Raw genomic sequence first — 13,653 nt, 5'->3', positions numbered from 1 at the left:
TGGTTAATGTCCTTATCTGTACTTCCATCAGTAAACATAATGCTACTAAGATAAATACATTTATATTCTAGAAATAATGGTTTAAAATCGCGTCTTGATGCTATCTGAGAACTACATCAGTCCATTCAGATGAAAGAAAGGCATCACCTGATCTGAAGATCTGAAATGACAGTGAGATAACCATGAAGAACAGGTTAGAAGACAATGGAGCACATGAGTAAAAAAAAAAAACTTCCCTTGAACTTTATTGTAATAGTTTGGTAACTATTGCTCAAGTATTTCAAATGACACTTTAAGTTAAACATTTGTGTAACTTAAGAAATAATTTAAAATACTTCCACAATTGTTTGGAAGTACTGATCTGATATGTTGCTGTTAATATATTAAATAATCTTTGTCACTGGATTTTTTTTCAGAAACTCTGGATGTTATATGCATTTAGAATTGATAAGGAGGCAAATGGGAATACATATGCAGGATATTTTCTTAGTTTTGGAATAGGAAGATATATAACTGCATTTCTCAATTGTGCTACTTTCAGTGGAATTCTTTAAAATACCAGTAATCACAAGCTAAACCTTGTCCGGAACTTCTTGTTTCTTTTCATGGGAAATGATCAACTTTCCATACTGAGTTTCTTCTCCCCCTAAACATTCAGTGTTGTAGTTTGTTTATTTTTAACTTATAATGATAGGTGAATCCACTCATTATGGTATAGCATTATGTGCAAACCATGACAATTAGTTTTATTCAGTGAACTGTTCTTTAAAAAAAATTTGTGTGAAAGCAGCATGATGATAATGCAGTGTTGGATTATTTCTTTTTAATTATTGATTTGTTTCTAAAATATTTACATGGTTCTCAATGTTAGCCTTAACTTTCCACAGTTGCAGTTTAGGGAGAAGTGCTCTCAAAATTATAATGTAACGTAATATTGTGCATTTAAGCCTCCTGAACAATTTTATTTAAGCACATTAATTGGGTTGAATAGTAGCTTTAAAGAGTTCTGTTATCAGTCTGTTAAAATTTTCAAATTCTTATCTGTCAGCTTATTTCAGATATGTATTTTTTGTTAGAAACCTTTAGCTTCTAAATATCCTTTGGTTTAGATTTGTTCAAATAACTTCAGTTCTCAAAATCAAGTGGTAATCAAGAAGCAGCGTTTCTTAAATGTATCCACCTTTTTCTGATATTGGAGTGCAAGACCTAAAAGGTGCAGTCTTCAGGAGATTCTCTTATATTTTGTCCAGCCTCTCCTTTGAAACTAGGAGGAGAGAGACAACTTTAAAACTTGAATTCACTATGTTTCTATAAATTAATACAAATATTGATAATAGACTATAGATTGGCCTATTGAACTAGACCAGGGGTAGGCAACCTCGGCTCTTTTATGACTCATGGACCTCAACTCCCAGAATTCCTGAGCCAGCTTGGCTGGCTCAGGAATTCTGGGAGTTGAAGTCCATGAGTCATAAAAGAGCCGAGGTTGCCTACCCCTGAACTAGACCGTGATTTTTAGCCATAATAATTTGATTCATATATAACACCAAGCTATAAAATGTGTCAAACCCTTTTCACTACTAAACCAAAATGAAACAACAGGAGTTACTTTGATACACTGATCAGCCCAAAGTACTACTGTAGTTCTCTTTGAGACTGGATTATTTGGGAGACAATTCAATGTGACAAAATTTTGTTGGTTTTTTGTTTTACTTTGCTTTGTAGAATATCGATCTTTGTTTCTATTTGACATGGCTATAGCTGCTACAAGCATACTTCATACTTCATTTGGCCCTCAGAGAATACAGTGAAATGACCACACAAATATAAACAAAAATCTAATGCTACGCATGCCTAGTTAAAAGTAATTTTCATTAAATCCAAAGGGATTTTCTTCAAGGAACCAACATACAGCTGCAGCCTGGAATTGAGGCAATTGCATTTTGAAATATCTAGAACACCCTAAGAGTCTGTGATCTTATTGTTATGATCCACCCATAGAAAAGCTGTGCTACTTAATTTTAAATGAATAGTTACCCATCCTGTTCTCTTGGAATGTAGTTAAAGTAAAATAATTCAACTAACATCCATTCACTGATGTCAAGGTTTTTCTATCAGGGTTTCAGATAGTTGAGAAAAGAGGAATTACTGGGAAAAAACAAATAGATCTGGGTAACTCTCAAAGTTCCAGTTTAATTTTGAACACTCCCTAACTAAGGTAACTGTTACCTTTTAAAAATGTAACATCATGATATCTTGTGATTTTTGCCTAAAGTTTCTGATCATTAAAAACCAATTGTCCTGCCACCGTTCACTTACACAAAATTTTCTGAACATAAAATGTATGAAACAAGAATCAGATTTTGTGACACAGTTTAGTTTCCTGCATTCCTTTGTTGGCAGTCCTCCAACTATAGGTTCCTATGTGGGGGGAAAAATCAGCAAGGTATTGTAGCAGCTTGTTCTCCAATACTCTGATTATTTTCTCCTGTATTAAATAACAGTCACCAAGAATTACATTTATTGTGCAGTGCAGTAGATCAACATTAGGCAGAAGTACTTAGACTTTGAAAATAGCTTCATTCAAATGGAATCCATTATCTCATTTCTTTCACTAGAATACCCCTGCTTTTGCATAATAGTAATGATATTTGGGTTACATACTAGTCTTTTGGGGGGCTTCTAAAGGACAGAAGGAATATTTTATATCCCTGTCTGTATTGTTATCATATACATCAGGGGTGTCAAACTGCCAGCCCGCGGGCCAGACATGTCACGTGGAAGCTGCGCCCACCCCATTGCTGGCAATGGCAAAACAGTCCCGATACGTCGCGCAACGTCACATGACATCTTGAGTTTGACATGTCTGATATACATGATTGTGATGGAGGAAGGGCACATCTAGACATGCATATTTAACAAAGGCCAATTCAATGATATTTATTTGTAACTATTGCACCTGGGTTTTTTCCAAAACTTTACAGGTGCAATAATGTTAGTATTACTATTATCATTTGAGGTCAAAAGAGAATCCATATGAAGGTGAATGAAGCTAAATTATATTAAGAACAATTGGATTTATTATAGTTAATAATTTAATCATTTTAATAATTTAAATCCTTTATTTTTATTCTAGTTAATTGAGAGCCTTTTTTCAATGTACAGTTATTGTTCTACAAGTATAGTGTTGGAAATCTCAGTTCAGAAATATATGTTATCAGTTTTTCATTTTCCCCCAAATTGAAATCCATTTGAGAAGAATCTTAACCAAACCATATTTTGCCTAGTGGGAATTTTCAGATTAGTCAGGTTGTATTGCTAGTTCCACAAAATAAACAGGAAAAATATTTTATTGGGCAACTTCTAATTTAGGAATATATAGATTTTTTTAGAAATATTTTATAACTCCAATGAATCATGTTTGTTTCCCAATTTCTTATGTTTCTTACATTAGACGTTCAGATAAAACTGGCTTAATCTGCATCTAATGTTAATGCAATGTAAAAACTGCTGCACACTCAATTTCGCAGAATGTTACAAGAATCTACAAGATCTCTATATTGCCTCAGGTTCTTCCTTAGCTTTTTTTAGTAGACAGTCTGTTCAGGAGCCAGATGGAATAGCTGTAAAGTGTCTTGGAAGCATTAGGAGTCCATTGCCTAAAATAGTGTAGTCAATTCCATTTCAAAGGAATGGAAATCAATATGCTTTGTGTTTGCTATTGAATCTCCTGGCAAACTCATACAGAACTATAATATATAGTATCACTTTGCACAGAATTTCAGGCCATTAGATGCCAATGAGCATGTGAAGCATGCTTGATTTCAGAAAAATGATGTTTTGTATTTAGGCCCTTTTGAATTCTAATTTTTGAGCAAGAAAACTGTGTGTCCTTGTGTGTCTATTGTTTGGGGCAGTATAAATGGCATTTGGCATAGTTCTTACTGTGATGATATTACCTCCTAGGTCTCGGGTAGCTGTAATTGCTACCTTTTATTCTCAAATTAAGAAAAAACATTTGTTAATTATCTCTCTTCAGTTATTCGGTGGGAAATGTTATGAACACATTGTAGAATTATCAAAAAGCTTGCCATAATAAAAGTATAGCTTTATTACACAAAACCTAAAAGTAACTATTTCGGAGAGATGTAGTGTCTCCTTTTTTCAATTCTCCAAACCTCAAAACCCACATAAAAATCTTGGTTCTGGTCACTTCATATGGCTTCTACTTCACCATATACTGTATATTTGCAGCACAATTTGAGACATGAATCACATGTCCACCCCACCTCCTACATTTATATTTCTTCAACTGACTTCAGTTAAGCCATCAGGCAAAACGGTAATTTTTTGTTCTTTGCTTTAAAGAGTCTCTTCAACAGAACCTTTGATCTCATAAATTAAGGGGATAAAATTATGCTGAAGATTGTACATCATGGTCTGTTGTTTTACAATAGTACTTCTATGTACGCATGTATTGCCTTGCTATGAATATAATTTGGGACTTAACTGGGAGCAAATCCCATTAGAGACTTGTTTCTGAACTGATATATAGAGTTGCAATATACACCAAGAGTTACAATAACATTGTTATTAGTTGCGAAGTCGTGTCCAACCCATCGCGACCCCATGGACAGCATAATAACATAACATATACTTTATAGTCCCAGTCTTAGCTGTAAATAAATCCCATTGAGTTAAAGGGACCATTGTTATGTATATCACAATACAGAAATCACAATATGTAGCGTGTGTGTTTTGTTTCCTTCTTGTCCCCTGGACTGGCAAGGCCAAACATTATTATCACACTGACTTGATTTACCCATCATCCTAAACCATAGTTTGCTTAAACATGATTTATTATATCTGTGATATGTTCACATAATAGTTGTAAGCCATGACTTAACCGCCATAGTTAGATTTATATAAAATACTAAAATATAAATCAACCATGTTATTTGTTAATGCAATCAAACTCAGTGTATTAACAATTTGATCAAAGACGTTTTCCCTTAGTAATAAACTTGTTTCAATCTAATATTATTATTACGTACCTCACAATATGAAATCACAGCTACCAGTTATTTATCTGGTGTTGGCCTTCATACACATCAAATTCTTTCTGGGAACCTAGGACTGTATAATGAATCAGTGAAATGTATGTGCAGATTTTTGTCAATGCGCAGATTTTCTAAGTGCCATCCAAGATTTTCCAGGTACCCAGTGTGCCAATAACCGTTGGGGCCATCATGGCTGATTTGTGCCATAATCTTTTAACTTTAGTTTTCAGATCTTGGTACTTTGTTATCTTCTCCAATTGTTTGTCTTCTATTCTACTATCTCCTGGTATTGCCACAACAATTATCCACATTTTCTTCTTTTCAACCAAAGTTCAATCTGATGTGTTATGAACCAAGATTTTATCAGTTTGTATTTGGAAATCCCACAATATTTTAACCTCCTTTTCTACTACTTTTTCAAATGTATATTCCCACAATTTTAAGTACTGGCACATGATATTTTTCAGATGTTCCAATTTTTACCTTGCATCAATGCTTGTTCTTGGCTGTCTTTTACATAATTATTCAATGCATAGTTTTCTTTTACAGTTTGCTTGACCTGAAGTAAACTTCTGTGTACATTTTTGTGGGACAGGTATAATCTATGAATATCACTTCGGGGAAGTAATGCACAGTGAATAGTCATCAATTTTCTTGTTTTCTGGTCCAAACTAAAATTCAGCTTCTGTCCAATTAATAATTCCAGCAATGGATCATATCAAAGGCATGGTCATGGCTTTGATGGGGTTGCCACTATTCAATTTTGTCTTCAGCAATTTTCTTTCACTTTACTAATAATATTTTTTAACTTATCAGTTCTTGATGTTATCCAGTTGTGAAATGCCCAGATACCTGTAGGCTTCATCCTGATGGTTTGGCCAATAATTAATTAGTACTACTTGCAATTATAAAAGTGATAAGGTTTACACTTACAGCAATGTAAGATGTTCACATTACAAAATAGAAGTTTTACCACCAGGCTCTTTGAAATAAATATGCAGGAGTAAATGTAACAAGGAGTAAGAAAAAATTTTGAGCTAGCCTGCAAGGAATTATGACTGTTAAAGCTACTATTGTTATTATTACTGAAATAAGACAGATTAGCAGTACTCCATATTTATATGTGACAAATTTCTTCTCCATTTCCAAAATACTGTTATTGAATGTTAACATATAAAATATCTTAAGTAACTGACAGAAACATAATACAGATAGTCCTCAACTTACGACCACAATTGACCCCCAAATTTCTGTAGTTAACTGAGACATTTGTTAAGTGAGTTTTGCCCCATTTTACGTCCTTCACAGTTGTTAAGTAAATCATTGCAGTTGTTAGGTTAGTAACAAAGTTGTTAAGTGAATCAGGTTTCTCCGTTGATTTGCTCGTCAGAGGATCGCAAAAGGTGATCACATGATCCCAGGACACTGCAACCGTCATAAATATGAACCAGTGGCCAAGCATTCAAATTTTGATCACATGACCCTGGGGATGATGCAATGGTCATAAGTGTGAAAATCAGTAATGTGTCACTTTTTTCAGTGCCATTGTAACTTTGAATGGTCACTAAACAAACTTGTAAGTTAAGTCTTCTTTTCTGTTATTAACAGTTATCTAAGTTTCAGGGTAGATAAGTTGCTGTTTGCAATTTTAATAAATATTTAAGTTAGATGATGAAAAAGGAAAAGTACATAGCAAATAGAAGAAATCCAGGGGTTAAGAAAGAGACATTTTTAAATATTCCACACAAATGGATTCCATATGTCCAAAACATTTCTTTTTTATTATTCCTTTAGTCTGCTTCAGTATGTTAAGTTTCCATAAGCAAAATCCTCATTCTCAAGCATACTAAAGTAAGTGTCTAGTATCGTGCTGTTTCCGCTGTTTCCATTCCTATGCATGCAAAGGTCTGCAAAGAATACTTTTGTTTAATCTAGCTTAGTTACTAATGTATGCTCAGAATGGCAGAGACACTGCAGAGTTTCTGGCCAAAGTCACCATCACTCCCTCTTGATTCTTGAGACGCCAGAGATTGAATTTGAGATCCTTCAATGCTGCTTAGTGTTTCCCTGAAGTGTTATGGTGCCTTCATATTAGCACAATTCTGCTACAATGAAATACATCCTTAAGGACTGAAATAGCTCCCCATCACTTGAATAAATAAATAATATAATGAGATTACCTCTAGATTTATCTGAAGTTGTTTTCACTCTGGGTACAGTTCTAGCTTTCTAGCACAAGGCAGCACACATCTGTCACTACCTACTTTTATATCAGCTTCCCCCAATTTAGGGTCTTACAAAGTAGTTGTACTATAGTGTTCAGAATTCCTAATATGGCTGTGCTTCATGGAATAATATCTAAAAATCATCTGAAGGACATCTGATTGAGAAGTACTGACTACTATTATGAAATGCCATCAGAGTACTGAATTGTACAGACAGTAGACCTGTCATCACTCAGTGCTTAGAGCTTGTACAATTTTATGGACAATAGAATCAGTTAGGAGGAGGATTGTACAAGTAGTCCTTGTCTTATGATTGCTTCTTCAGCAACCATTTGAAATTACTGAACAAAGGGACTTACACCCTTGCCCAAAGGTATGGCTGCAGTCATGTGAATAAAATTAGGGTGCTTGGCAATACAATCACCCTTATGACCAACTGCAGCAATGCTTTTGCTCCCATCCTGCCCTGCTGGGTCCCACACCTCCCACCGCCCCAATTACAACTCGATCCACTTTTCTGTACATCCTCTGGGAAGCAGCTGATCTGCCACACAGTCTTCTTACACTAAGGCCACGGCGTGCCCTCCTGGAAACAGGCACCATTTTGGGAGTGGACAAAATGAAAAAGATTGCACAATATAACATACTATATGATTGAAAATCATAAGGATATTGACTGACCTGTTCACGATTATTCCTAAATTGATTATATTGTTTTTGATGGGCATTATAGGTAAGTCCAAATATTATTGCATTGTGAACTAGGGACGTGGCTACTCCTGCCATTAGGAAGACTGACATAGCTGGTTTAAGAAGTCTATAGTGAGAAATGAACAACAATGCATTGGAAGACAAAATTATGTGTGTTTTACACAATCACATGTATATCTTCGGTTAAGGCCCTCTGGTGCCAGGGCAGAAATGTCCTGTCCCTAGAATTAAAGATAAATTCAACTGCTGGTTCTGTCATCTGCACTTTGGAAAAAGAAGAGCATCCTCTTCTTTTAGAAAAAGTCATGGTTATAGACTTAATGTTACGCTATCCATTTTAACAGGATAAATGAGAGCATAAAAAACCCCCAAAACAAAATACTATATAAACAATGCCAGAGGAAAACTTTAATGCTCAAATAGTGCTTTATCAGAAGAATCATTAATAATTGAATCTGAATTTTCCAATACATTTGAGTAACTCAACACAGTGGTCAGAGAATGAGACCTAAAAATATTTGCTTGGCCTTTGTCCATTAGACTGTTGAATTGGGATTAACATTTTATGTAAATGTAGCAATTGTGCTCTGTTAATTTGAATTGAGTTGGTTGAATAAACCTACCCTGCGTATTAAAAATAAATTATTTTGCTATTTTTATGATCTTGTAATAAGTTTCTGTAAACATCTACAAGAAACCAGTATGTATGTATTTATAAATGAATTTGCATGGATGTTGCAAAACAATCATATTTTAAACTTTTCCTAAGGTCAAATTGAATATAAGAGTAACTTTGTGGTGGAGATGAAGATGGAAATACTTCTTGGGAATAGGTCCATTAAGCACCCTGCTTCGTGGTAGTGAAAGATAGTTTTCTAATACATGGGAGAATATATCCAATCCTTTGTGTACCTTTACATGTTCTATCTGCCTCTAGGACATTTACTATCTTTGGCTCATTGACTCTACTCTCTCTACTCTTTACTCTCCCTTAACTGATGCTAACAGCAGTCATTCAGCAGAGAGACACAGAGAGAGATGGGATACAAGGACATTTTATTAATTCTTCTGAAAGGTCAACCTATTCTTGCATTGCTTCCACCCAATAAATATTTAACTTGTTTTCCTTCTTTTCCTCTTCACTCTCTAAGGTCAAAAAAAGGAATAAAAATAGAATTCACCAGGCAAGCAAGCAAATTATACATAGGCATCAATCATAGCAGAAACATGACAGCAGAGTCCTTTAACATGAAGATTGTGCAAAGCATTTGAGGGAGCTGCTTAATAACCCATCAGTGGATTCAGCAGAAATATTGCGTGTGCATGCACAGGCAATCAGAAAGGGAAAGTCTTTGAAAGAGACACATGAATCTTCCAAAGACAAAGCTGTCTTTATTATATGAAGAAGAGTGTTTTACAAGGGTCATCCCTTTTTCAAAAGGTAACTTGTTTTGTTTTTCCTCCTCGGAAGTCCAGGTGCCTTTGGAAAAAGCACCTTTGGGACAACCGTGACCTGGATGACTGAGAATTTCCGTAGACATTTTACATGGGTTAATACTTTTTCAAAACACCTCTTTCAAATGCTTTGTGTAACCCTAATTTATATGAGTCTACACACAAACAAGGATTAAATAAGACCCTAATGAAATTTCTTAACTCAAGACTGTACATGTGCCTATTGCATATATGTGAAGATGATATTGAAATAATCCTATATTTCCTTAACTGTTTTCCTAGTGAAAATAATACTAATAGCACATAATGTCCTGTCTTCCCTTCTTCTTTCTCAAGCAGTAAGTCCAGGGTGAGGTATCATATAAAGAGATGAGCCACAGAATTATCTGGTGATTCAACTAAATGATCAGATAATCAAGAAGAATCTTATTGTTTAGATCAGCTGATTTATGAGATGTGGTTAGAGTATGTAAGATGGCAGCGCTGGGAATAAATAAAATTATTTATTTGAAGTCTCTTAAACTAGATAAATTTCTACTTTGACTTATGAATTTAAGAATTCAATCAGATTACAAAAAATAAGTTAATTGGTAACTGGTCTCTAATCAAATTCAGGAAAAAAATGCAACGTGGGAATATCACAGATACGGAGGAAAGAGTTGGACTTTTATAAAAAGAGTTTGCTATCAGTCAACCTCATGCCGATTAGGGATGAAGAGATTTTCCTACCATATCTATAGGGAATCAGGTTCAAGAAGACTATCCTATAAGTGTGAAAGACTGCATGTTGATTGAGGAACTAGAGCCAATGAACACAGTAAGAATTATTTTGATTTCACTTCTACACAACAGGGTTTAGTATGTGATGTAAACTCAGCCAGTTGGGTTTTATTCAACAAAGCAAATTTAACATAGTTTCAGCAGCACAGACAGCTTGAATCCAATCAGGACCATTCCATTAAAACAAGAGGGGAGGGAGAAATGACCGTGCCTATCTTTTAATGAAAGTTGTAACTCTATTTCATGTCTCAGCCTCTTCCATACACATATGCTGGATAATTCTATTTTTATGCCCTAGCCTAGATTAAATGCTGACTAACTGAATTTATTTAAACTCCATAAACAGGAAACTGAAGTCATGGAGCATGAGCCACTGATATAAATTGCTGAGTAATTTTCAGGTACAAAAAAAATTGCCACCCCATCTGGGTAAAATAGCTTATTATTTCTTTTTCCTCACACTTCCTTCTACCTCATATGCTGACTGTTCTTACTATTTGATGGTGAAAAATTATCACAGGCTGCTCTAACCACCTTTGGCCTTGGAGACACCCAAAAACATACATAAATGCATCTTTCTATAGTCTTTACATATCTCCACCCGAGTAATCTCTACAGCTTCTTAAAATAAGACAAATCATGTATTATTTTCTAATTCAAATTATGTATTATAGGCTATCTAAAATATTCCCAAGGAATTTGTTAAAAGCTAAGCAGTTAGCAGATTGGAAATCTAATTTGCACATGTAAACGAAATGTAATATTTGGAAATTTTAAACAGATTATTCCATAAACATGAGGTGAATTGTATCACATCATCACTTTTGCCTTTGAGATTTTATAAATCATCTCATTATTTTATTGCCCATAGAATATTTCAATTGCAGCATCTTATTTTTATTTTTCATCATGCACCCCATATTTAAAGAAAGAAAAACATGCTGATGAGTTTACAGCATCTTCACAGTAATTTCTGCCATCACCAATTATGTTCACAGAAGTGTGCAGTAGGAGTGTAAAATTAGTTTGTATTTTATTTATTTGTTTATATTTCCTATTTCTTAGCTACCTATCTTCCCCAGAAATCCACGCTTAGATCTTAGATTTGCATCTCCAATTTTTGGCCAGCCATGAAACATAAATTATCTTCAAAAACCTAGCTCCTATTTTCTTATAGGAATCCCAAATGACTGTAACATCTGCTGTAGATTTATAAGTTTCGGATGATGCCATTAATTGACTACCGGTATGTGTCATTGAGTCAATGTTAGCTCTTAGTGATCACAAAATAGATTTTCTCCATAATTTTCTCCATCTCCTATCCTGGTCCTTCAGCATGCACCCATTGCTGCTGTAATCGAATCCATCCATTTTCCTAATGGTGGACTTTTTCTGTTTCTCTTTCCCTTTTCTAGCACTATAAGCTCCAAACAGGCAGGACTTCAAATAATGAACAATAAACATTGAAGTTTTATTGCAGTACACGGTCCATAAAACACTTGAAAACGTAAAACTGATAGATCAAACAGTGTGGTAAACAGATTTGTCAATCAAACTGCTCTGCATCTTACACATTACATAACAGAATCTGATCTCACTAAAGGAAACAGAGCCATATGAATGTGAACGTAAAAAATTTAAATAGAACAGGTTAGAATTATTAGGATATTTAATTAGGCATAAGACAGCCATCCAGTCGGGTTTCATTCCTAAGGCAGGGACTAGAACTCACAGTCTTGCCTTCTAGCCTGGTGCCTTAACCGCTAGACCAGAGGTCCCCAATGTTTTGGGCACCAGGACCCAGTTCTGTGGAGAAAGGTTTTTCCGTGTGTGGTTTGGTGTACTGCCTGCTTGTTTGTGCAGACCGGTTGCTGGCATGCCACAGCCCGATACTGATCCACAGACCAGGGGTTGGGGACCCCTGCACTAGACCAAACGATCATGACATCATAGGTAGTGGTATTTCTAAGTAAAGGTGGAGTTCTGGAACTAATGGTTGGAAATTCCAAGGCAGCAGACTGTTATGTATTGGGCTCAGTTGTAACACCACATGGTAAGCTGGAGCAGCTAACGGTTCTCCAGCAACCCAGACTCCAGGTCTCCAGTGCTGCTATTGGCTGTCCCTAGGCGGCAATGGGTTGCTTTAAACCTATTGGCTGCCACCTAGGGGCCAGGCTATAAATTGCTGCAAGCTGCAGCCCAATTCTCAGTTCAGATCCTGCAAGCAATAAACCATGAGCTTTGTTGAACTCACTTGCCTCGTCTCCTTTCCTGCACGAAGAACTCACTATACAACACTGGAGACGAAGGTGGGATCCTGCTTCTCTAAAAGAGCTGAAGTTCACTAGGGGAGAGGCAGCTCACACCTGGAGGGAAAAGGCATTGCCCCCACCTACGGTCGGCTAGCAAGCCACGCTATCGACCACGTGCTCAGCGGATTCAGTCCCTGGGCCTTGGAGAAGCAGGATCGAAAACCGCAGGAACCAGCCAAAGACAGAATGCCAAAAGTCGGAAGACTACGTGAATTCGATGTCAAGCATCCAGAGGGATGGCCTTCCTACTTATCCCAGGTAGAAAACTACCTCCGGGCAAACCAAGTCGCAGAAGATGGGCTGAAGGCCGCCACGCTACTCTGTGTGTGTGGCCCAGCTACATTCGACCTGGCCAAAAACCTCTTCGCCTTGATGTTGCTGGAGTCAGTTTCCTACGCGGACCTCAAGAAAAAGCTGGGAGAGCATTTCCAGCCAAAGATGTTGGTGATTGCTTGGCATTTCAAGTTTGAACAGCAAATGCAGCAGCCCAGCGAAACAGCGTCCGAATACATCATGGCCTTGAGGCAGGCCGCACACCTCTGTAAATTTTCCGATGTAGAGGAGTGATTGTGAGACCGGCTCATCTGCGGCCTACGGAACTGAACGCTCCAGCAAAGACTTTTTGCCAGACCAAATTTAACCTTCATTGAAGCCCAAGATGAAGTAATGGCAGACAAAGCCACCAGGGGTGCAGTCCAAACAGTCCAGCCCGCTAAAATGACGAAACAAGATGAAACAGTCCACCAAGAGGACACCAAATGCTCAGAGGAATCTTCAGAGGAAGAAGATCCTGAAGTCAACAAGCTTCACAAGCAACCCCACGCACAGCACCACAGCAGCAAACAGCAAGAGAACACTTACAAGGCAGTTCTCTTACCTAGATGTAATGGTTGTGGCGGCAGCCACCAACACACTGATTGCAGATTCTGGTCAGCCACGTGCAGGGCCTGCGGCAAAACAGGCCACATCGCAGCGGTTTGCAGAGCTCGCCAGAGGGACCAGCCACCCAAACACCAGTTGGAAGATCTGACCAGGAGAGGTACTGGGGCCCAGGGTCCATTTAGTGTGGGGTTTTGTAGGAGCCGTAGAAGTGTATGCCACACCGGGGCC

The sequence above is a fragment of the Vipera ursinii genome (assembly GCF_947247035.1).
Source record: "Vipera ursinii genome assembly, chromosome: 2".
NCBI classification, from domain to species: domain Eukaryota; kingdom Metazoa; phylum Chordata; class Lepidosauria; order Squamata; family Viperidae; genus Vipera; species Vipera ursinii.
This window is presented reverse-complemented; position numbering follows the sequence as displayed.